Source organism: Phyllostomus discolor, chromosome 9 (genome assembly GCF_004126475.2).
Source record: "Phyllostomus discolor isolate MPI-MPIP mPhyDis1 chromosome 9, mPhyDis1.pri.v3, whole genome shotgun sequence".
Taxonomy (NCBI): Eukaryota; Metazoa; Chordata; class Mammalia; order Chiroptera; family Phyllostomidae; genus Phyllostomus; species Phyllostomus discolor.
In genome coordinates, this window is record NC_040911.2 from 63,150,680 (window position 1) to 63,173,697 (window position 23,018).

The following is a 23,018-nucleotide window of genomic DNA, read 5'->3' on the forward strand; positions in this document are numbered from 1 at the left end:
ACAAAAATCTCATGATCATATGAAAAAATGAAGAAAAAGCATTTGATAAGGTACAGCACCCATCTATGAAAAAAAAACACCAAAGTGGGAATGGAGGGAACATTCCTCAACATAATAAAGGCCATATATGAGAGACCTACAGTCAACATCATACTAAATGGGCAAAAAATTAGAACTTTCAGACTAAGATCAGGAAAAAGACAAGTATGATCGCTTTTACCACTCTTGTTCGACATAGTATTGGAAATCCTAGCCAGAGCTATCAGATAAGAAAAACAAATAAAAGGCATCCAAATTGGAAAGAAGTGTCATTCTTTGCAGATTACATGATAATGTATGTAGAAAATCCTATAGCCTCCAACAAGAAACAACTCGATCACAATCCCTATTAAAGTACCAATGACATATTTCACAGATATAGAACGAACATCTCAAAAATGTATATGGAACCACAAACCACCCTGAATAGTTGTAGCAATTTTGAGAAAGAAAAGCAAAGTAGGAGGGATCACAATACCTGATATCAAACTTTATTACAAGGTCACTGTGATCATAACAGCCTGGTAGTAGCATAAGAACAGACAAATAAGCCAGTGTAACAGAACAGCGAATCCAGAAATAAACCCAAGTCTCTATGGTCAATTAATATTTGACAAAGGGAGAAGAAGAATAAAATGGAGTAAAAATAGCCTCTTCAACAAATTATATTGGAAGATCTGGAAAGCTACATGCAAAAAAAATGAAACCAGATCACCAACTTACATTATACACAAAAATAAGTTGAAGGTGGATAAAAGACTTAAATATAAGTCATGACACCATAAAAGTCCTAGAGGAAAACATCAGCAGGAAAATCTCAGACTTTTCACACAGCAACACCTTCACTGATGTGTCCCCTAAAGCAAAGGACATAAAGGACAGAATAAATAAATGGGACCTCATCAAACAAAAAAGCTTTTGAATATCTAAAGAACACAGCATTAAAATTAAAAGAGAACCAACCATATAGGAAGACATATTTGCCAATGATACCTCAGACAAAGGTTTGATCTCCAAAATATACAAAGAACTGACACAACTCCACCCCAGGTAGACAAAAAAAAAAAAAAATGGGCAAAAGACCTGAACTGACAGTTCTCCAAGGAGGACATATGGAGTGCCCAGAAACATAAAAATATGCTCAGCATTAATGGCCATCAGAGAGATGCCAATTAATACCACAATGAGATACCACTTCATACTGGTGAGAATGGCCATCACAAACAAATCAACAAACAAGTGTTGGAGAGGTCGTGGAAAAAAGGGAACCCTAGTTCACTCTCAGTGGGAATGCAGACTGGTGCAGCCACTGTGGAAAACAGTATGGAATTTCATCAGAAAACTAGAAATTGAACTTCTTTTTGACCCAGAATTCCACTGCTGGCATTATATCTTAAGAACCCTGAAACACCAATTCAAAAGAACCTATTCACCCCAATGTTCATAGTAGCACAATTTGCAATGGTCAAGTGCTGGAAGCAACCTAAGTGCCATTATAAATGAATGGGTCAAAAATCTATGGTACATTTACACAATGGAATACTACACAGCAGAAAGAAAGAAGGAGCCCCTAACCTTTGCGACAGCATTGATGGAACTGGGAGGCATTATGGTAAGTGAAGTATGTCAGGCAGTGAGGGAAAAATACCATATTATTGTACCTTTAAGTGGAACCTAATCAACAAAACAAGTGAGCAAGAAAAATATATCCAGAGACATTGAAATTAATAAAAACCTGGCAGTAACAAGAATGTAGGTGGGAGGGGGTACGTGGGGAGGAGAGGAAGGCTTTTCCACAACTATAAAAGACACATGGACAAAACCAAGGTGGGGTGAAAGAGGGGAAGGTATGTGAAAATGACTAAGGTGCAGGGGGAGTGGATGGGAGTAAATGCAGAAAACTGTTTTTGAACAACAAAAAAAATTAAAGAACAGAAAATATTTATTCACCTTGATTTACAATAAAAGCAGATTCTATTATTTAAAAAAAATAAAGTAAAATATACTTTAAAAAAGATATTCAGCCTATTGTACTACATAAAACTAAAGAGTTTTTGTACAGCAAAGAAAACCATCTTCAAAATGAAAATACACTCACTGAATGGGAGAACACATTCACCAATACATCTTATAAGGTGCTAATGGCTAAAATTACTTATAAGACTCTACACACATACACATAACCCAAGGAATTTAATTTAAAAATTGGCAAAGGACCTAAATAGATACTTCTCCAAAGAGCATACAGAATGCCAGTAGTCATATGAAAAGATCATCAACATCACTTATCATCAGAGAAATGCAAATTTAATCCACAATGAGATATCTCTTCACACCTGTCAGAATGGTTATGATTAATAAATCAATAAACAACAATTGTTGGCAAGGATGTGGAGAAAAAGGTACCTCATTGCACTGTTGGTGGGAATGCAGGTTGGTGCAGCCACTATGTAAAGCAGTATGGAATTACCACCCCCCCCCCCAAAAAAAAATGAAACCATGGCCAGGTGGCTCATTTAGTTGGAGCATCATTTCATACACCAAGGGTTGTGGGTTCATATTCCAATCACGGTTGGATCCCTGGATGGAGTGTAAGGGAGGCAACTGATCCATGTTTCTCTCACATCAGTTCAACTGTGTTTCTCTCTCCCTCCTGCCCCCCTCTCTAAATCAATAGAAATGTACCTCAAGTAAATATTTTTAAAAATTAAAAATGGAACTGTCTTATGACCCACTGATTTCACTTGTGAAAATTTATCCAAAGAAAGCAAAAGCATTAATTCAAAAGAATATATGCACTCCTATGTTCATTGCAGCATTATTTACAATAGCCAAGATTTGGTATCAGTCCAAGTGCTCTTCAGTAGATGAGTTGATTAAAAAAAATAAAAGCTGTAGTACATTTACACAATGGAATACTACTTGATCATAAAAAGAAAATGTAAAAATCTTACCCTTTGTGATAGCATGGATGATCCTGGAGAGCATTATGCTAAGTGAAATAAGTACCATATGATTTTCAGTCACTGTGGTATATAATGAACAAAATGAAAAAGCAAGTGACAGAATCATAGATAGAGAGCAGGCTTACTGCCTTCAGGGTGGTTGGTGGCTGGTAGGGAAGGTGGGAGATTGAGCAAAAAAGAAAAAAATTAAAAACTCATTGACATGAACAACAATGTGGTGATTGTTGGAGGGGGATGGATGAAGGAAGAAATAGGGTGGATAAATGGTGATAGATGAGACTTGATTTGAAGTGGTGAACACACAATTCAGTATACGGATGATGTATTATAGAATTCTGCACCTGAATCCCATAAAATTTCGTTAACCAGTAGAGAAAATACATTTTCATTACAATAGCAAAAATACTACACAGTGCCCAGGAGTAAATCTAAAAACAGGTGTTCTCAATCTTTGTGGGGGAAATCATAAGCCATTACTAAAGGACACAAAATGAAATTGAGAAAATGTAGAGATAAAACATATCCATGTTAGAGAGTAATTGATATTATTGTGATAGTGATTCTTCCCATAGTTTCTTAGATTCATAGTTTCTATAGATTCTTTATAATTTATTATTTATAAATTTAACAGTATTTTAGCCAACACCCAAATCAAATTTTTTGAAATTTGATGCATTTATCCTACAGTTTTATAGAACCATGGGTGATTTAAACCTAAGTAAACATTTGAAAATGTCTAAACTTCTAGTGGTTAGAGACCAAGGATAGTGATAGTCATTCTACAATTCCCAGGACAGCCTACTACTACACAGAATAATCTGGCCCCAAATGTTAACAGTGAAAATATTGAGAAACTCTGATAAAAGAGAAAAGAGCTGGAATATACAAGGTCTGGCAGAAGCAACACTTGCTTGAGATTGGTTGGTAGGGTGGTAATATGGATGTAATAACTTATAGTTTTAATTTGAACACTTCCCCTAAAATGTCATATGATATGCTTGAATGTTATATTGTTATGTTACAGAATTATATGCTTATGATTTTGTAATAATTTTTTCTAATAAAAAAGAGTGTTATTTTTGTTGTACTTTGAATAAGGCTAATTTGAAAAACAAAAATATGGAAGGAGGTTTCCTTACCAGATATCAAAACTTAACATAAAATTTTAGTAATTAAAACCATGTAGAAGTGATATAGGGATGGATGATTTTTTTAAATGCAGCAAAATAAATAGCCAAACCCACACATGTATGTCATATGACAAAGAAGGCACTACAAGTTGATGGGGTGAGAGGGATGCACACTTAATAAGAAATGTTGAGACTTCTTCACCAGATGGAGGTGTAGGTAGACACACTGTGCCTCATCTCGCAACCAAAGAACAACAAAAAATTGAGAATAATAAAAAAAAAACAAACCTGACAGAAAATCAAATTGTATGGAAATCTGACAACTAAGGACTTAAAGAAGAAACATTCATCCAGACTGATAGAAGGGTCAGAGAGGGACAGCTGGGTGGAGAGGACTCTTGGCAAGGGGGCAGCTGACCAACCAAACAAGGAAGCAAGCTTTCAGAGTAGGTGGTCCCACATTTGCATGCAGACAAACTTGGAGGAACAACTGGGTGTTAGAAAGACCAAGCAACCCAGGGTAACAGCACAGGGAAATAAAGTCTGAAAACCTCTGAGAAAACCTGTGAGTGTTAAGGCTGTGGGAGAAACTCCAAGCCTCACAGAGGAGTTCATTAGAGAGATACAAAGGGTCCTAGAATGGATACAAACCCATCCGCCTGGAATCAGCACCAGAAGGGCCCGATTTGCTAGTGGGTAATGGTGGGAGTGACTAAAACGGCAGAGAGCTGAACAAGTGGCATTGTTCCGTCTCAGACCCCTCTGTCACATACAATGCCACAATGCATCAACCTGATTTGCCCTGACCTAGTCAATATCTAAGGCTCTGCCCTTTACTATGTAACAGGTGTGCCAACACAAAAAAAATATGGCCCAAATGAAAGAACAGATCAAAGCTCCAGAAAAATAAAAACTAAGTGATGAAGAGATAGCCAACCTATCAGATGCACAGTTAAAACACTGGTAATCAGGAAGTTCACAGAATTGGTTGAGTATGATCACAAAATAGAAGAAAAAATGAAGGCTGTGAAAACTGAAAAAAATGAAAATGCACAGGCAACCAAAAGTGATGAGAAGGCACCTGAAATTCAAATTGATGGTTTGGACCAGAAGGAAAAAAAAGAAATATGCAATCAGAACAAAATGAAGAAAGAATTCAAAAATTTGAGGAAAGGCTTAGGAATCTCCAGGAAAACTTTAAATATTCCAACATCTGAATCATAGGGGTACCAGAAAGAGAAGAGAAAGAGGGAGAAGTTGAAAACTTATTTGAAAAAATAATGAAGGAAACATTCCCCAATCTGACAAAGGAAATAGACTTCCAGGATGTCCAGGAAACTCAGAGAGACTCAAACAAGTTGAACCCAAGAAAGCAACATACCAAGGCACATGAGAATTACATTACCCAAGATTAAAGGTAAGGAGAGAATCTTACAAGCAGCAAGAGAAAAGCTGGCAATTATCTACATAGGAGTTCCCATTAGACTGTCAACTGATTTCTCAAAAGAAACCTTGCAGGCAAGAAGGGGCTGGGAAGATGTCTTTGAAGTCATGAAATGGAAGGACCCCCATCCAAGATTACTCTATGCAGCAAAGCTATCATTTAGAATGGAAGGGAAGATAAAGTGGTTCCCAAATAAGGGCAAGTTAAAGGAGTTCATCATCACCAAGCCTTTATTATATAAAATGTTAAAGAGTCTTATCTAAGAAAAAGAAAATTAAAAAAATATGAACAGTAAAATGACAACAAACTCACAACTATTAACAATGGAACAAAAAAAAACGAACTAAGCAAACAACTAGAACAGGAACAGAATCACAGAATGGAGACCACATGGAGGATTATCATTGGGTGAGGGGAGGGGAGAGAGGGGGAAAGATACAGGGAATAAGTAACATTATTTTTAGATGGAAAATAGACAGGAGGAGGTTAAGAATAGTATAGGAAATGCAGAAGCCAAAGAACTTATATGTATGACCCATGAACTGTGGTTGGGAGGCAGTAATGCAGGGTGGAGGGGAAATAAAAGGAGGGAAATGGGACAACTATAATAGCATAATCAATAAAATGTATTTAAAAAGAAATGCTAAGAAAATATAATTAAATTAAATTTCTTAGTAACACCATATACAAAAATAAATTTTGGAAGGACAAAGGTTTTTTAAACCTAAACCCACTACAAGAATTTATAACTTTGGGAAGAAAAATATTTCTTAAAAAGTTACTTTTTAAAAAATCTTTTTTAAAAAAAGATTAACTATGTAAAGTGATGACTTTGTTGGTTGTGGTATGTTTCAGAATGTATACTTATCAAATCATTAAGTTGTACACTTTTAAGATATATAATTTTATTTGTCAATTATACCCCAATAAAACATATGAAAAAAAGGTTATTTGACTTCCAGTAAAGTTGGAGGCATAGTTAAATGCAGATTACCTCCTCACACAAACCATGGAAAAATTACAGCTAAACTACAGAACAAACATCACTCAGAATCATCAGAAAATTGAAGCTGTATGGAAGTCTGACAACTAAGGAATTAGAGAAACCACGTTCATTCAGATGGGTAGGAAGGGCGGAGGAACAGAGATGTGGAAACATGAAATGGGCTGGTCCCAAACCCACATGTGGTGGAGATAAAACAGAGTAATATCTTGGGAACAAGGAATCCCAACCCAGGGTTCCAGTACCAGGATGATAAGTCCATAACTTCTGGCTGTAAAAACTAGTGGGGGTTGGGTTGGTGAAAGAAACTGGGATCATCAGGCATCTCCTCTTGGAAGGCTCCACACACATACTTACTCAGACTCTCTCCCTCTGGGCTCCCACACTGGGGCAGCACTTTGAAGGGCACCAGTGGTATACAGGGAAGAACTGAAGTGCCTGGCACCAGGCCCAAAGCAGAGGAACAGTTTCCTCCCAGACAGAACTGCAGAGAGCAGCCAACTGTTCCTTTTCTGAGTCCTATCTCAAATACAGCCACAGTGTGACAGCACCATACTGAGTCTCCATCAACCTGGCTCACAGGGTAGCCCCACTCAGAAAATTACCTAAGGCTCCAACCCATCCAGATTATGGGCCCACCCAAGCTGGTAACAGCAGCTTTTCCATATGAATGGCTGGACTAGACATAGACTTCAGATCTTCCTAAATCTGCTCAGACAAGCAAGAGTTGAGCCTAGCCCCCATATCTCTCAGCACTAGCAGTGGCCACCTTGAGATCACTTTATAGCTTATTCAAGGGGACCCAGACAGAACACAGGTGGTGGCTGACCTTGGGCTGTACCACCCAGGAAACCCCAGGGCATGTGTACCCAGGGTAGTTATAGGGGTCCATTCTGTGTGGTGTGGGAAATGTAGCCCAGCCCTCACTTGGAAAGGCCAGTGGGGAACGACGTCCAGCACACAGGACCCACATCATGGATAGATTCTCCCATGGGGAATCAGGCCCACATTGTCCTTAGGTTGCTCTGAGGCTTGCTTTGCTAAAACTCCCTCACCCTGAATTGAGGCAGCAAATGTTACTTCACATCTTTAAATTAACTTCCTAAAATTCTATTCTAAACCTTCCAAGTATGGAGTGTAACCAATTCAATCACTTTTCCCTTTGCATTTGCAAATATCCTTCTTCTGTAGTGTAATTAGCAGCATTCTTTCCTTTGTTTTCTGTAAAAGGTAACCACCTAAAGCAAACCTGTGCATAGTAAATGAGGACAATCCCTGATGTATATGCCCAGAAAAGCAATAAAAGCCTGTCTAGGCAAGGGTCATGGCCCTCTCTCTCACTGAGTGTAGTCTGTGTGGAATTTGTCTCTTGCAGCCACAGCACATGGACTTCATGGGCCAGAGTCTGCATCAGACAGTTATAGACCACGGTGGGGCACCATGACCCAACCACCTCCACAAGCCATGGAAGGAAGTTGTTGACCAGGAGACACAGCCAAGTCAACCAACTTTCTGGACCTAGGTAAATCCCTCCAATTGACCTGCTGACAGAAATCAAAACTCAACTATAAAAGGAGGGTGTACTCAGCCCACATAGAGGGTGAAACTCCAGTATCTAGCCTGGGGAATAGGGGAGGCCACATCACTGGACCTTACAAAACACCTACTACATTAGGCCATGCTACCAAGACGTGGGTCATGTGTCTACCTAACACATAGAACAAACACAGGGAGACTGCCAAATGAGGAGACAAAGAAATATGGCCCAAATGAAAGAACAGAACAAAACTCAAGAAAAAGAACCAAACAAAATAGAAATAAGCAATCTATCAAATGCCGAATTCAAAACACTGGTTATGAAGATGTTCAAGGAACTTAGTGGGTACTTCAACAGGATAAAAATGATCCAATCAGAAAAAAAGGTAATACTAATTAAAATAAAGAACAATTTATAGGGAATCAACAATGAATTACATAAAGGCAAGAATCAAATCATGCTTTGGAATATAAGGAAGGAAAAGATATCTAATTAGTTTAGCAAGAAAAAAAACAATCCAAGAAACTGAGGATAGTATAAGGAGACTTTAACAACTTCAAGCGTTCCAACATTCACATCAAAAGTGTGCCAGAAGGAGAAGAGAAAGAGCAATAAAATGGAAACTTATTGGAAAAAATAATAAAAGGAAACTTCCCTAATTTGGTGAAGGAAGTAGACATACAAGTACAGGAAGCACAGGGAGCCCAAAAGATGGACACAAAGAGGCCCACTCCAAGACCCATAATTAAAATACCAAAGGTGAAAGATAAAGTGAGAATCTTAAAAGCAGCAAGAGAAAGAAGACAGTTATCTACAAAGGAATACCCATAAGACTATCAGCTGGTTTCTCAAAAGAAATCTTACAGGCAAAAGGGGGCTCAAAAAAAATATTCAAGTAGGAAAGGACCTACATCCAAAATTACTCTGTCCAGCAAAGATAGATTGATTACTCTATCCAGCAAGGATTTAGAATTGAAGGGCAGATAAAGTGCTTCTAGAACAAGGTAATGCTAAAGGAATTCATCATCTCCAAACCATTATATATGAAATATTACAGGGACTTACTTAAGAAAAAGAAGATCAAAGCTATGAACATTAAAATGCCAATGAATACATAAATATCAACAATTCAATCTAAAAAACAAACTAAGCAAACAAGCAAAAAAGAAACAGGATCACAGATATGGAGAACATTGGGATGGTGGCCAGTTGAAAGGGTGGTCTGGGGAAATAGGAAAAAAAGTGGGGATTAAGAAATACAAATTGGTAGTTACAGAATAGAAGGGAGCTGAAGAACTTATACTCTTGACCCATGGACATGAATAAAGGACAAGGGATAGCCAAAAGAATTGGAGGTTGCTGAGTGAAGAGGAGAAAGGGGAAAACCTAAGACAACTGTAATAGCATAATCAATAAAATTTAAGAAGTTGTTTAAAAACAAAATGTAAATACTCATAAATTTAAAAATTCAAAAAATTTTCTAAGAAGAGTCTAAATTTATTATCAGTAAATCAAAGCATTAAAAATAATGGGATTAAAAATAATGGGATTATTTCTAGTCTTCCAATGTTCATATTATATTACTCATTCAATATATTTTATTGTTGTTCAAGTACAGTTGTCTCCATTTTCACTCCACTACCGCACCCTCATTCCACTCATTTCTGCCTCCCACCCTCGAACCTGTCCCCTTTGGCTTTGTCCATGTGTTCTTTAAACATGTTCCTTGATGGACCTTTCCTATTTTTCCCCATTATCGCTCTCCCTCTTACCTCAGGTTACTGTCATTTGTTTTTATTTCAATGTTTCTGGTTATACTCTGCTTTCATGTTTGTTTTGTTGATTAGGTTCCACTTATAAGTGGAGATGATATGGTATGAACCACCAGGCATATTTCACTTAGTATAGTGCATAAAAGATTTATTTTTTACTATTGTTTATTTTAATCATTGTTCAAGCACAGTTTTCTGCTTTTAGTCCCATTACAGCCAACCCACCCATCACTCCCCACCTCCCTCTCACAACCACCCCCTCCCTAGTTTTTGTCCATGTGTCCTTTATATTTGTTCCTATAAACCTTCCTATTTGCCCCTGAAATTCCCTCTTCTCTCCCCTCTGGTCATGTCAGCCTGTCCAATGCCTTCGATTATATTTTGCTTGTTTCTTTGCTTTGTTGTTTAGGTTCCTGTTAAGGTGAGATCATATGGTATTTGTCCTTCACTGCCTGGTTTATTTCACATAGCGTAATGCCATCCAGTTCAATCCATACTGTTGCAAAGGGTAAGAGCTCCTTCTTTCTTTCTGCACAGAATTCTATTCTGTGAATGTGCCATCGTTTTTGATCCATTCATTTACTGATGGGCATCAGGTTGCTTCCAGCACTTAACTATTGGAAATTGTGCTGCTATGAACATTAGGGTGCAAAGGTTGTTTTGCATTAGTGTTTCAGAATTTGTAGGATATAGTCCCAGCAGTGGAATTGCTAGGTCAAAAGGCAGATCCATTTTTAGTCTTCTAAGGAAGTTCCATACTGTGTTTCATAGTGTTGTACCAGTCTGCAGTCCCACCAACGGTGCACTAGGGCCCCCTTTTCTCCCACAACCTCTCCAGCACTTGCTGTTTGTTGTTTTGTTTATGATGGCCATTTTGACCAGTGTGAAGTGGTATCTCATTGTGGTTCTAATTTGCATCTCTCTGATAGCTGGCAATACTGAGCATCTTTTCACGTGTCTCTGGATCCTCTGTAAGGACTCCTTGGAGAAGTATCTGTTCAAGTCCTTTGCCCATTTTTCAATTGGGTTGCTTGTCTTCTTAGAGTGAAATAGTGTAAGTTCTTTATATATTTTGGAGATCGAACCCGTATCTGAGGTATCATTGGCAAATATGTTTTTCCATACAGTTGGTTCTCTTTTTATTTTGATACTGTTTTCTTTAGCTGTGCAGAAGCTTTTATTTTGATGAGGTCCCATTTGTTTATTCTTTCCTTTATGTCCCTTGCTCTATGGAACATGCCACTAAAAATGTTCTGCATGAAATATCTGAGATTTTCCTGTCTATGTTCTCTTCTAGGACTTTAATGGTGTCAGGGTTTATATTTAAGTCTTTCAGCCACCTTGAATTTATTTTTGTATAAGGTGTAAGTTGGTGCTCCAGTCTTTTTTTTTTTTTTCCATGTAGCTGTCCATTCTCTCAACACCATTTGTTGAAGAGGCTATTTTTATTCCATTTTATGTTACTGCCCCCTTTGTCAAATATTAATTGACCATAGCGACTTGGGTTAATTCCTGGGCTCTCTCTTCTGTTCCATTGATACATGTGCCTGTTTTTATGCCAGTACCAGGCTGTTTGATTACAGTAGCCTTATAATACAGTTTAGTATCATGTACTATGATCCCTCCTACTTTACTCTTCTTTCTCAAAATTGCTGCAGCTATTTGGGGTCGTTTATGGTTCCATATAAATTTTTGAACTGTTTGTTCTATGTCTGTGAATCATGCCATTGGGACTTTAAAAGGTATTGCACTGAATCTGTCAATTGCATTGGGTAGTATGGACATTTTGATGATGTTAATTCTTCCAATCCATGAAAACGGTATATGTTTCTATTTGTTTGTGTCTTCCTTGATTTCTTTCTTCAGCGTTATGTAGTTTTCTGAATACAGGTCTTTTACCTCTTTGGTTAAGTTTATTCATAGGTATTTTATTTTTCTTTTTGCTATTTCAAATGGGATTTTTTTTCTTGATTTCTGATTCTGCTGTTTCATTGTTGGTGTACAAAAATGCCTTTGATTTCTAGACATTGACTTTGCACCCCACTGTTTTGCCAAATTCATTTATTAGGTGAAGCAGTTTTTTGCAGAGTCTATAGGGTTTTCTATATACACTTTCATGTTATCTGCAAACAATGACAGTTTTGTTTCTCCTTTCCAATTTGGATGCCTTTTATTTCTCTTTCTTGTCTGATCGCTGTGGCTAAAACTTCCAGTACTATACTGAATAGAAGTGGGGAAGTAGACATCCTTGTCTTGTTCCTGATTTAGTGGAAAAGACTTTAATTTTTGCCCACTGAGTATGATGTTGGCTGTAGGTCTCTCATTATGGCCTTTATTATGTTGAGGAATGCTCCCTGTATTCCCAATTTGCTGAGTGTTTTTATCATAAATGGGTGCTGTGCCATATCAAATGCTTTTCCAATCTATTGATATGATCATGCAGTTTTTGCCTTTGTTTTTGCTTATGTGAGGTATTACATTTACTGATTTGCAAATATTGTACCATCCTTGCATCCCGGGAGTGAATCCCACTTGGTCATGGTGTATGATCTTTTAAATGTATTGTTGCATGTGGTTTGCCAGTTTTGTTGAGGATTTTAGCATCTATGTTCATCAGTGATATGGCCAGAAGGTTTCTTTCTTTGATGTGCCTTCATCTGATTTGGGGATTAGGGATGATGTGACCTCATAAAAAGAGTTTGAGAGTCTTCCATCATTTTGGATTTTCTGGAATAGTCTGTGAAGGATAGGGGTTAGCTCTTCCTTCAATATTTTATAGCATTCTCTGTGAAACCATCTGGTCCAGGGCTTTTGTGTGTGTGTGGAGTTTTTTGATTACTGCTTCAATTCCATCTGCTGTTATTTTGTGTGTGTTCAGGCTTTCTGCTTCTTTTTCATTGAGTTTTGGAAGATTATATTTTTCTAGAAATTTGTTCATTTCACCTAGATTTTCAAATTTCTTGGCACGTGGTTCTTCATAGTAATTTCTTACAATGCTTTGAATTTCTATGGTATCAGTTGTAATCTCTCCGCTCTCATTTCTCATTGCATTTATTTGGGTCTTCTCTCATTTTTGTTTTTTTTTTCATGAGTTTGCTTCAATGCCTGTGAATTTTGTTTACCTTTTCAAAGAACCAGCTCTTGGATTCATTGATCCTGAGAATTGTGCTTTTAGTCTCTATGTCATTTAATTCTGCTCTGATCTTGGTTATTTCCTACCTTCTACTTGCTGGGCTGTCTTTGTTGTTGTTCCTGGAGTTCTTGTGGACCGTAGGGTTAGGTTGTTTGTTTGAAATGTTTCTAACATTTTCAGGTGGGCCTCTATCACTATGAACATCCCTCTCAGGATGCCTTAGCTGTGTCTCATAAGTTTTGGACTATTGTGAATTCATTTTCATTTGTTTCCAGATATGTTTTGATTTGTTCCCTAATTTCATCCTTGACTTTTCATTGTTTAATAGCATGCTATTTAATCTCCATGATTTTGAGTGTTTGGGTTTTTTTCCCTTGTGGTTCATGTCTAGTTTATGTCCCTTGTGATCTGACAAAATGCTTGGTATGATTTTAATTTTCTTGAAATTGTTGAGGCCTGTTTTGTGTCCTATCATGTGATTGATCTTTGAAAATGACCCATGTGCATTTGAAAAGAATGTGTATTTAGCTTCTTTGGGATGGAGGGCCCTGTATATACCAGTTAAGTCCATTTTATTTAGGGCACTGTTCAATGCCTCAATATCTTTGTTGATATTTTCTTTGGGAGATCTGTCCATTTTGACAGTGGGGTGTCAAAATCCCCCAATGTAATTGTTTGTTGCTGTCAAATCTTTCTTGAAGTCCCCTAAGATTTTCTTTATGTATTTGGGTGCTCCTATGTTGGGTGCATATAGTTACAATGTTCATTTTTTTGGTGGATTCTTCCTTGAGCATTATTCAGTGACCTTCTGGGCCTTCTTTATGGCCCTTTTTTTAAAAAGATTTTATTTATTTATTTCAGAGAATGGAGGGAGAAAGAGAGAGAGAGAAAAACACCAATGTGCAGTTTGTTGGGGGTCATGGCCTTTAACCCTGAATGTACCCTGACTGGAAATATGGCCCTTTTTTTTTTAGTCTATTTTATCTGATATGGGTATTGCTACCCCAGATGTTGTTTTGTTGTTTGTTTCCTGTCTGTTTGCTTGGAATATTTGTTTCCAGCCCTTCACTTTCAGCCTGTGCAGATCTTTTATCCTGAGGTAGGTCTCTTGTAGACAGCATATGTGTGAGTCATGTTTTCTTATCCATTCAGCTATTCTAAGTCATTTGACTGGAGCATTTAATCCATTTACGTTTAAGGTTATTATTGATAGGTACTTATTCATTGCCATTTATGTACCTCTCTCTCTCTCTCTCTCTCTCTCTCTCTCTCTCTCTCTCTCTCTCGTGTCTCTCTCTCTCTTTTCCTTCTTTTCCTTTAAAGCAGTTCCTTTAGCATCTTTTGCAGAGCTGGTTTAGTGGTGGTGTATTCTTTTAGACTTCTTTTGTCTGGAAAGCATCTTATTTGGCTTTCTATCTTGATTGAGAACCTTGCTGGGTTAAAGTAGCCTTGGTTGCAGACCTCTGGTTCTCATTTGGAATATTTCTTGCCATTCTCTTCTGACTTGGAGTGTTTCCATTGAGAAGTCAGCTGTTAGCCTTATGGGGCTCCCTTGTATGTTACTTCCTTTTTCTCCCTTGCTTTAAGACTCTCTTTTCTCTTGAAATTTTGCCAGTTTAATTATGATGTGTCTTGAGGTGGGCCGCTTTGGGTTCCACTTGATTGGAACTCTCTGTGTTTCCTGAATTTGTATGACGTTTTCTCTCATCAAATTAGGGAAGTTTTCCATCATTACTTTTTTGACTAGGTTTTTGATCTCTTGTTCTTCTTCTTCCCCTTCTGGTATCCCTATTATATGGATATTATTACGTTTCATATTGTCTTGCATTTCTCTTAATCCCTCTTCATTTTTTCTGAGCCTCTTTTTCTTTCCTTGTCTTTCTAGGTGTTTTTATCTACTTTATCCTTTAGCTTGCTGATCCGATCTTCTGCTTCATCCATTCTGCTTTTGATTCCTTCTACTGTGTTCTTCAGTTCAGAAACTGTATTCTTCATTTCCTCTTGGCCCTTAATTGATAGTTTCTATTTCCTTTTTCATGTTGATATTGTTTGCATTGAATTCATTGTAACTTCCCTGAAATTTATGGTAGCTCATTGTGAGCTCATTGAGTCCTGATAATCATTGTTTGAACACAATATCTGATTGCTGAGTTACCTCTATTTCATTTAGCATTCTTTTTGAGGCTTCCTCCTTTCCCTTCATTGGGGGTTTGTTTCTTTGTCTTCTCATTGTTCGTGAAACTCTTCTTGTTAGGCTCTGTTTCTTAAATTGATTTGTTCTGGTTCCCTGGGTTATGGTGTGATCTTCTGTCACAGAATACCTGTGAGATTCAGTGGTGCAGTCTTTTTCGGGTATCTTGGTGTTCAAAGCTTCCCCCTACTCTTTTTTGTGGTCAGTTTGAGGGGTAAGGCAAAATGGTTTAACATAGCAAGAGAGTATTCTGTGATATTTACAGTAGCATCCAGTAGAGAAGAAGAAAGAGATCCTTTGGTGGCTATGTATAGTGTTAGCCATTATCTTCCATCCCACTAGCCACGTTTTAGAAAGGATGGGAAGAAGATAAGGCTCTTGTTGGGGAGGAAAGGATTGTGAGTTGGATCTCAAAAGCAGTGAGGCTGTGGGAGGTCAGATTCTGAGGTAGGGTGAGAGTAAAGAATAGTAAATAGTTGTAGTGTTGGAGAGGATAGAGTTAACCACTACAATAATAGAGTTTGGGGAATCCCAAAGTGGGCTGAGATCTTGGAGGGGGTGTTGTGTAGTATTTACAATTGTATGAAATAGGTCTTAGTTACAGAAATATTAGAGCAACAATCATATGGCAGAATCTATGAGATTTAGATAACAAGACTAGGGAGTAGAGAACCTTGAGTAGTGTGCTAATGGAACAGAGGTGTGGTGAAGGACAGTAAATTACCAACACACTATGAAAGAGATATCAGGGGAATCCTATCAAATGATACAGTGTAACCAGCCAAGCAAAGAAGACTGACTATACAAAAAGAAAAGGAATACTAAAATACTATTAAAATAAAAAATGTCAGAAAAGTAAGAAAAAGATCATACAAATTTGCAGTAACTTGCAGGTTCAAAAAAAAGGAAAGAAAGCAGAAGATGGAATGCAGGAGAGATAAATTTGGTATGGAAGGAATAACACTAGGATGAAAGGAAGAGAAACATAAGGAATTGAGAGATATAAAAGTAGTAAGAATTAAAAAATAAATAGTTACTTAAAAAACAAGATAAAATAAAACAATCAAACAACAACAACAACAACAACAAAACCCTTGTTGGTTTCTAACTGGCCAAACCAGTTTTTCTGGTCTTGCTGGCTTCAGCAGGCTGAGGGGCAATTAGAATCCTTTTCACTCTTCCTAGTCAGAACTCAGTCTCTGGAGTACTGTCTCCAGGGCTAGCTTCGCACTCTGCCCAGAGCAGGTCTGATGCCTCTCTGCATGGCTCTGGGTGTGGGTCTGGATGCTCCCAAGCACACTCTCTGGGGCTCACCACTGCAGTCTCCTGGGCTCTGGGGTCCCGCAGAGTGCCCACATCTTATCTGGGTTCATGGTGTAAGCTCAGGGGATCGCAAGGGCACACACACTTTCTCCAGTTTCCCTGCCGTGAGCTCCAAGAACCCGCGAAGTGCCCACATCTTCCAGGTTCACTGTGTGAGATCCAGGAATCCTGTGAGGGTACACACTTCCCTGAGTTCACCACTGCGGGCTCCAGTATCCCGAGAATGCCTGTGCCCTTTCCTTGTTCAGGGGTGTGGGGTCTGGGTCTTCCACAAAACCACACTTTCACTGGGTTGGGGGTGTGGGCACACAGCCAGGCAGCTCTTGGTCACACAGGCTGGGGCACTCACTCTTCCCAGGGCTATCTATGCATGGGTGCTCGCAGCCCCTGTGTGATTGTCTCTCAGTCCTCACTCCCTCTCTGTGCCATCAAGCAACAAGGCCTCTCCTGGTGCTGCTCAATCCTTGTTTGGCTGGGGAGGGAGTGGTTTACTTTGCTCCTTCATAGGTGCTCTTAGGCAGACCCAGGAGCACTGGGTTTGGGAGCTGCAACCTTCCTGGTCCCTGTACTGATTTCTGGGTCCTTATTATCCTGAAGCAGTCCCCTTATTGTCTGGTTTTTCAATGTCTGCTATAATTTTTTATGTCCTATTTTCATAAAAGTTCAGATATTGCTGGCCCCTTGCTCTGTTCCTCTGCAGATCAGCCAGTTTCTCTCCTGTGTGTAGGGGAAAGGGGAATCCACTCGCTCCTACCACGCCGTCATCTTCCCATCTCCCATAAAAGATTTAAATATAAGTCACAGCACCGTAAAAGTCCTAGAAGAAAACAGGCAGGAAAATCTCAGCTATTCAATGCAGCAATAATTTCACTAATATGCCCCCTAGAGCAAGGGACATAAAGGTAAAAATAAATGGGATCTCATAAAAAAAGCTTCTGCACAACTGAAGAAAACAGCAGTAAAATGAGAAGGGAACTGACCATATGGGAAAATGTACTTGCCAATGATATTTCAGACAAGGGTTTGACCTCCAAAATATATAATGAACTCACATGACTCCACTCCAGGAAGACAAACACCCAATTAAAAAATGAGCAAAGATACCCTGGCTGGTGTGGCACAGTGGATTGAGCACCGGCTTGTGAACCAAAGGGTTGCTGTTTCGATTCCCAGTCAGGACACATGCCTGGGTTGCAAGCCAGGTCCCCAGTTGGGGGGCACATGAGAGTCAACCACACATTGATGTTTCTCTCCCTGTTTTTTTCCCTCTCCTTCTCTTCTGTCTATAAATAAATAAATAAATAAATACCTTTTAAAAAATGGGCAAAGGATATGAACAGACACTTCTCCAAGATGGACATACAGAGGGCCCAGAGACATATAAACGGATGTTCAGCATCACTAGACATCAGAGAGAAGTAAATAAAATCCATAGTGAGATACCACTTTACACCAGCCAGCATGGCATCACAAACAAATCAACAAACAACAAGTACTGGAGACGTTGTGGAGAAAAGGGAACCCTCATGCACTGTTGATGAGAATGCAGATTGGTGTCGCCACTGAGGAAAACAGTATGGAATTTCTTCAGAAAACTAAAATGGAACTGCCTTTTAACACAGCAATACCATTGCAGAGATTATTCCTAAGAATGTTGAAAAATCCGTTCAAAATTATCTATGCACCCCAATGTTCATAGAGGTATAATTTACAATAGCTAAGTGTTAGAAGCAACCTAAATGCTCACCAGTAAATGAGTGGATCAAAAAATGATGCTACATTTACAGAATGGAAATACTATGCTACAGAAAGAAAGAAGGAGCTCCTACCCTTCAAGACAGCATCAATCTAAGAATTTAAATGGAGATGTGATGAAAGACAACTTAAGCAACATACAATCACCATACATGGAGAAAGACTAACCACACACACACAAAACTATTCAGAATATACAAAATTTATATTCCTATGAACAAATTAAAAATGGAAAGGAAGAGGTAAAATTAGAGGATCTCTAAGTTCTTCCTGCCTTAATAGCCAATAATGAGTAGTACTTCCTAACTAAGGTTTAAAATATGCATGTGTGCATTTTCTGGATATCCTAGCACTCTTTCTATTCTAACATAAAATTATAAGGACTAGATGCAGATGACCTCCAAAGGTCTATCTGCAGCTGTCAGAAAAGGATCCCACAAGTGGTCACTTGTCATAGACTTTTTCTGGTGTTTAGTTTTTCTGTCTATTGGTAATATATGATAGCACTATATTGCACAAGATTTTATAATTTTCTTCAACTTATTATGTTGTAATTGCCCTGTAGTAATTTAATGCATCATATAGCGACTTAAGCAAATAATATGTTGAAAGGGAAAGATACTTAATATCAGAATCTTGGTAACTTGGGCTAAGTTCTAATTCCATAGTATGTGTAAATCCATGAGCTGTGGCATCCTAGTTGTCCTTCACTTGGTCTAAAAGGAAAATGTAACAACCCTGCTGAAAGTCCATTTTTCCTCTCGTCGTATACATGCTCAACAATAAATGAAATGTAATACACCACAATCAAGAAAACACTCTAGATCTTCTGAGATTCCTCTGCATGAGATGAAATGTTAAATTGTGTTCTTTAAAAAGTGGATCTTGAAAAGACCTAAAGTTCCATAAACTATTTTTAATCCTTAGAATCATAGCAAATTTAGAGATAAGATAGGCATCAAAACTTACCCAGTCCAACATCTACATCAATATACGTATTCTCCTAATAGATCCCACTCTAACCCCATTTCCAATGACCTTGATACTGTGCATACTGTAACACACTAACTGAGAGTCAGACACAGGACATAGTTCAGTATACTGGTGAAGAATGGGCACTGTGGTGCCAGACACCCATTAGCTATGTGGTCTTGGGCAAGTCACTTAACTTCTCTGTGCTTTCCCCACTCCCTCAACTACAAAATGATGATAAAGTGGTACCTACTTCATAATAGGTGGGAAGATTAGATGAGCTAAACCAGGTAAAGTGTGATAGCATAGCCTAGTATACAGCCAGACCTCTGTGGCCAGAAGTTGTTGTTAATATTCAATATCGTGTCCTTCTTAGAAATTCTCTATGTCCCACTCACCTAAAGAAGTAATAAGAAAAGAAAAACTTGCATTCTCTAAGAACAGGTAAGCAAGGTGATGGGGGAGGTGGACCCATTACCTGCTGGGTAGCAAGGAACATCTCTTAGGATTATCATTTCACGTACTGAAGCACATATTCCTAGAGATCCACCTTGGTTTTTTCTTCATGTTAATATAATCACTTCATTTACCTTTTTAAAACTCAATTCTGTAAGAAAAAACAGTCCAGCTATTTTGTAACTCAGCATTACCAATTAAGATGCCATATGGCTGGCAACTGGACTTGTTAGAGAGGGTCCTGGTGCTTGCCTATGTGCACATGAAGTCCCATCTGAGCTCAGAAAGATGTCCTCACTAGATTCTCAGTACTGTTATCATGATGGATGAAAAAAGACAGATGCATTACTGGTTTCCCTCTAAAATAATAAAAGAAACAGTTTATTAAATCAGATTATATGAAAAATTGCCTAATGATAATAATTTTATAAGTTTTTTGTGGATAATGACATATTCAGAGTCATCATATTAATGGGGAAAAGGTAATATGAAAGATTTTTTCTGTTGAAGAATGATTACGATGAATTGCACCAAGATACAATTCTCTGATAAGGCACAATAAGAACCTCTAGAACACTTAATAATAGACTACTCAGGGTGAATTGAGGATTGCAATAAAACCCAATAATTAAAAGTTTCCATATAATTTCTGATAAAAGACATGCCAAGGTGAAATAATAATCATTGGAATCAACTGATATTTATGTCTATAGCTTGATAGGTCATAAAGGGAAATTTCTAGGAACCAAATACAATATAATTTCTTAAGCCTAGGACTCTTTAGAGCATAGGTTTCAACTATATCTACTTAGAATTATTTTTCTAGTGAAATGAAAATTTTAGGCTGGGAGGTGGAGGGATTGAGCAAAAAAGGAAAAAAGGACTCATGGACATGGACAAGTGTGGTGATTGCTGGGGGGAGGATGTATAAGGGACTAAAAGTAATGTAAAAATACAAATAAAATTAAAAAATAAATTACCTAGCTTCCAATTATTACATGAACATTTATTTTTACAAACTAAAAAGAATTGTAGAAAGAAGTAGATTTTTTTTATCCACCTTGAATCTATTTTTGTATAAGTGTAAGTTGGTGCTCCAGTTTCATTTTTTTGCACGTAGCTGTCCAGTTGTCCAACACCATTTGTTGAAGAGGCTATTTTTATTCCATTTTATGTTGCTGCTTCTTTTGTCGAATATTAATTGACCGTAGAGGCTTGGGTTTCTTTCGGGCTCTCTGTTCTGTTCCATTGGTCCATGTGCCTGTTTTTATGCCAGTACCAGGCGTTTTGATTACAGTGGCCTTGTAGTATAGTTAATGTCAGGTATTGTGATTCCTCCTACTTTACTCTTCTTTCTCAAAATTGCAGCAAGCTATTCGGGGTCGTTTATGGTTCCATATAAATTGTTGAAGTGTGTGTTCTATGTCTGTGAAATATGCCATTGGTACTTTACTCGGTATTATGCATGGAATGTGTAGATTGCTTTTTGGTAGTATGGACATTTTAATGATATTAATTCTTCCAATCCATGAACACGGTATATGTTTTAAATATAAGTGTGACACCATTAAAGTCCTAGAAGAGAACGTAGGTATGGAAAATCTCAGATATTTCACGCAGAACTTTTTTGCTGACTTGTCTCCTAGAGCAAGGGACATAAAGGAAAGAATAAACAAATGGGACCTCATCAAAATTAAAAGCTTTTGCACAGCTAAGGAAACAGTATCAAATAAAAAAGAGACCAACTGTATGGGAAAACATATTTGCTAATGATACCTCAGACAAGGGTTTAATCTCCAAATATATAAAGAACTTACGCGACTCCATTCTAAGAAGACAAGTAACCCAATTAAAAATGGGCAAAGGACTTGAACAGACACTTCTCCAAGGAGGACATACAGAAAATCCAAAAGACACATGAAGCGATGTTCAATATCGCTAGCCATCAGAGAGATGCAGATTAAAACCACAATGAGATACCACTTCACACCAGTCAGAATGGCCATCATAAACAAAGCAACAACAACAAGTGTTGGAGAGGTTGTGGAGAAACGGGGTCCCCTAGTGCACTGTTGGTGGGACTGCAGACTGGTACAACCATTATGGAAAGCAGTTTGGAACTTCCTCAGAAAACTAAAAATGATCTGCCTTTTGACCCAGCAATTCCATTGCTGGGACTCTATCCTAAGAACACTAAAACACCAATACAAAAGAACCTTTGCACCCCGATGTTCATAGCAGCACAATTTACAATAGCTAGGTGCTGGAAGCAACCTAGATGCCCATCAGGAAATGAATGGATCAAAAAAACTCATGTACATTTACACAATGGAATTCTATACAGCAGAAAGAAAGAAGGAGTTCATACCCTTTGCAAACAGCATGGATGGAGCTGGAAAGCATTATGCTAAGTGAAACAAGCCAGGCAGTGAAACGACAAACTACCACATGATATCACCTTTACAGGAATCTAAACCAACAAAACAAAACAAACAAAAAACTAGCAAATATAACCAAAGACACTGAAATAGGGGATAGTCTGACAGTGGCCAGAGGGGAGAGAAGAGGGAATTTCAGGGGGGAAGGGGTAGGGATTACAGGAACAAATTGGAGGACACATGGACAAAAACTAAGGGTGGGGGGTAATGGGGGGAAGAGGGGAAGGTGGGTGGAAGGGCTGGAACGGGAGTAGGGGGGAGAAAACTGTACTTGAACAATGATTGAAATAAAAAAAAACAAAAAAGAAAAGAGAACATGCTCAATAAAAAAAAAAGAAAAGAAAAGAAGTAGATTTTAATGTAACTTAAACTGTGTCCCATTGCATGTCAAGGCCTGGAGATGGCATTTGCAATATAAAGACATTCTTGTGACTTATTGAAGTGGATGACTTCAAGAAGCTCATACTTTTTTACGGGTAAAAGAACCAGGCACAAATGAGAAAACTAGGGCACAGAGAAACTAAGCAATGTGTCCAAGGTGATGCATCTAGTAAGTGGTGAAGCCACAATTTAAACCTAGCAGAACATCTTGAGGTAGAAAGTTTGTCATGTTTACTGTACAGTTGCCTAAACACAACATGTCTATACCATGCTACAGTATGCAGCAGCCAACAGAAAGAGATGAAGCCTACATTCCCATGGGAAAGATTCTTCAAGACATGTCAAGTTAAAAGAAAAAGGGGGGAGGAGAAGGAAGCTGCAGGATTATCTGATGATTAAACACAAGAATTCAATACATCCTAAGGCATTCTGTGCCTATTTGTGCATTCAAATACATATTAGCCATATATACACCAAA

At 38.1% G+C, this 23,018-nt stretch overlaps 1 long non-coding RNA gene across 1 annotated transcript in view; it reads left to right on the plus strand.

The window, feature by feature from the left end:
• Positions 1–479: 479 nt before the first annotated feature.
• LOC118496767 overlaps positions 480–23,018 on the plus strand; it is a 30,219-nt gene continuing 7,680 nt past the window's right edge. The window contains exons 1-2 of the long non-coding RNA XR_004899319.1: positions 480–566; positions 4,517–4,520. This is a non-coding gene — a long non-coding RNA (uncharacterized LOC118496767). The remainder of the gene's footprint in view (positions 567–4,516; positions 4,521–23,018) is intronic.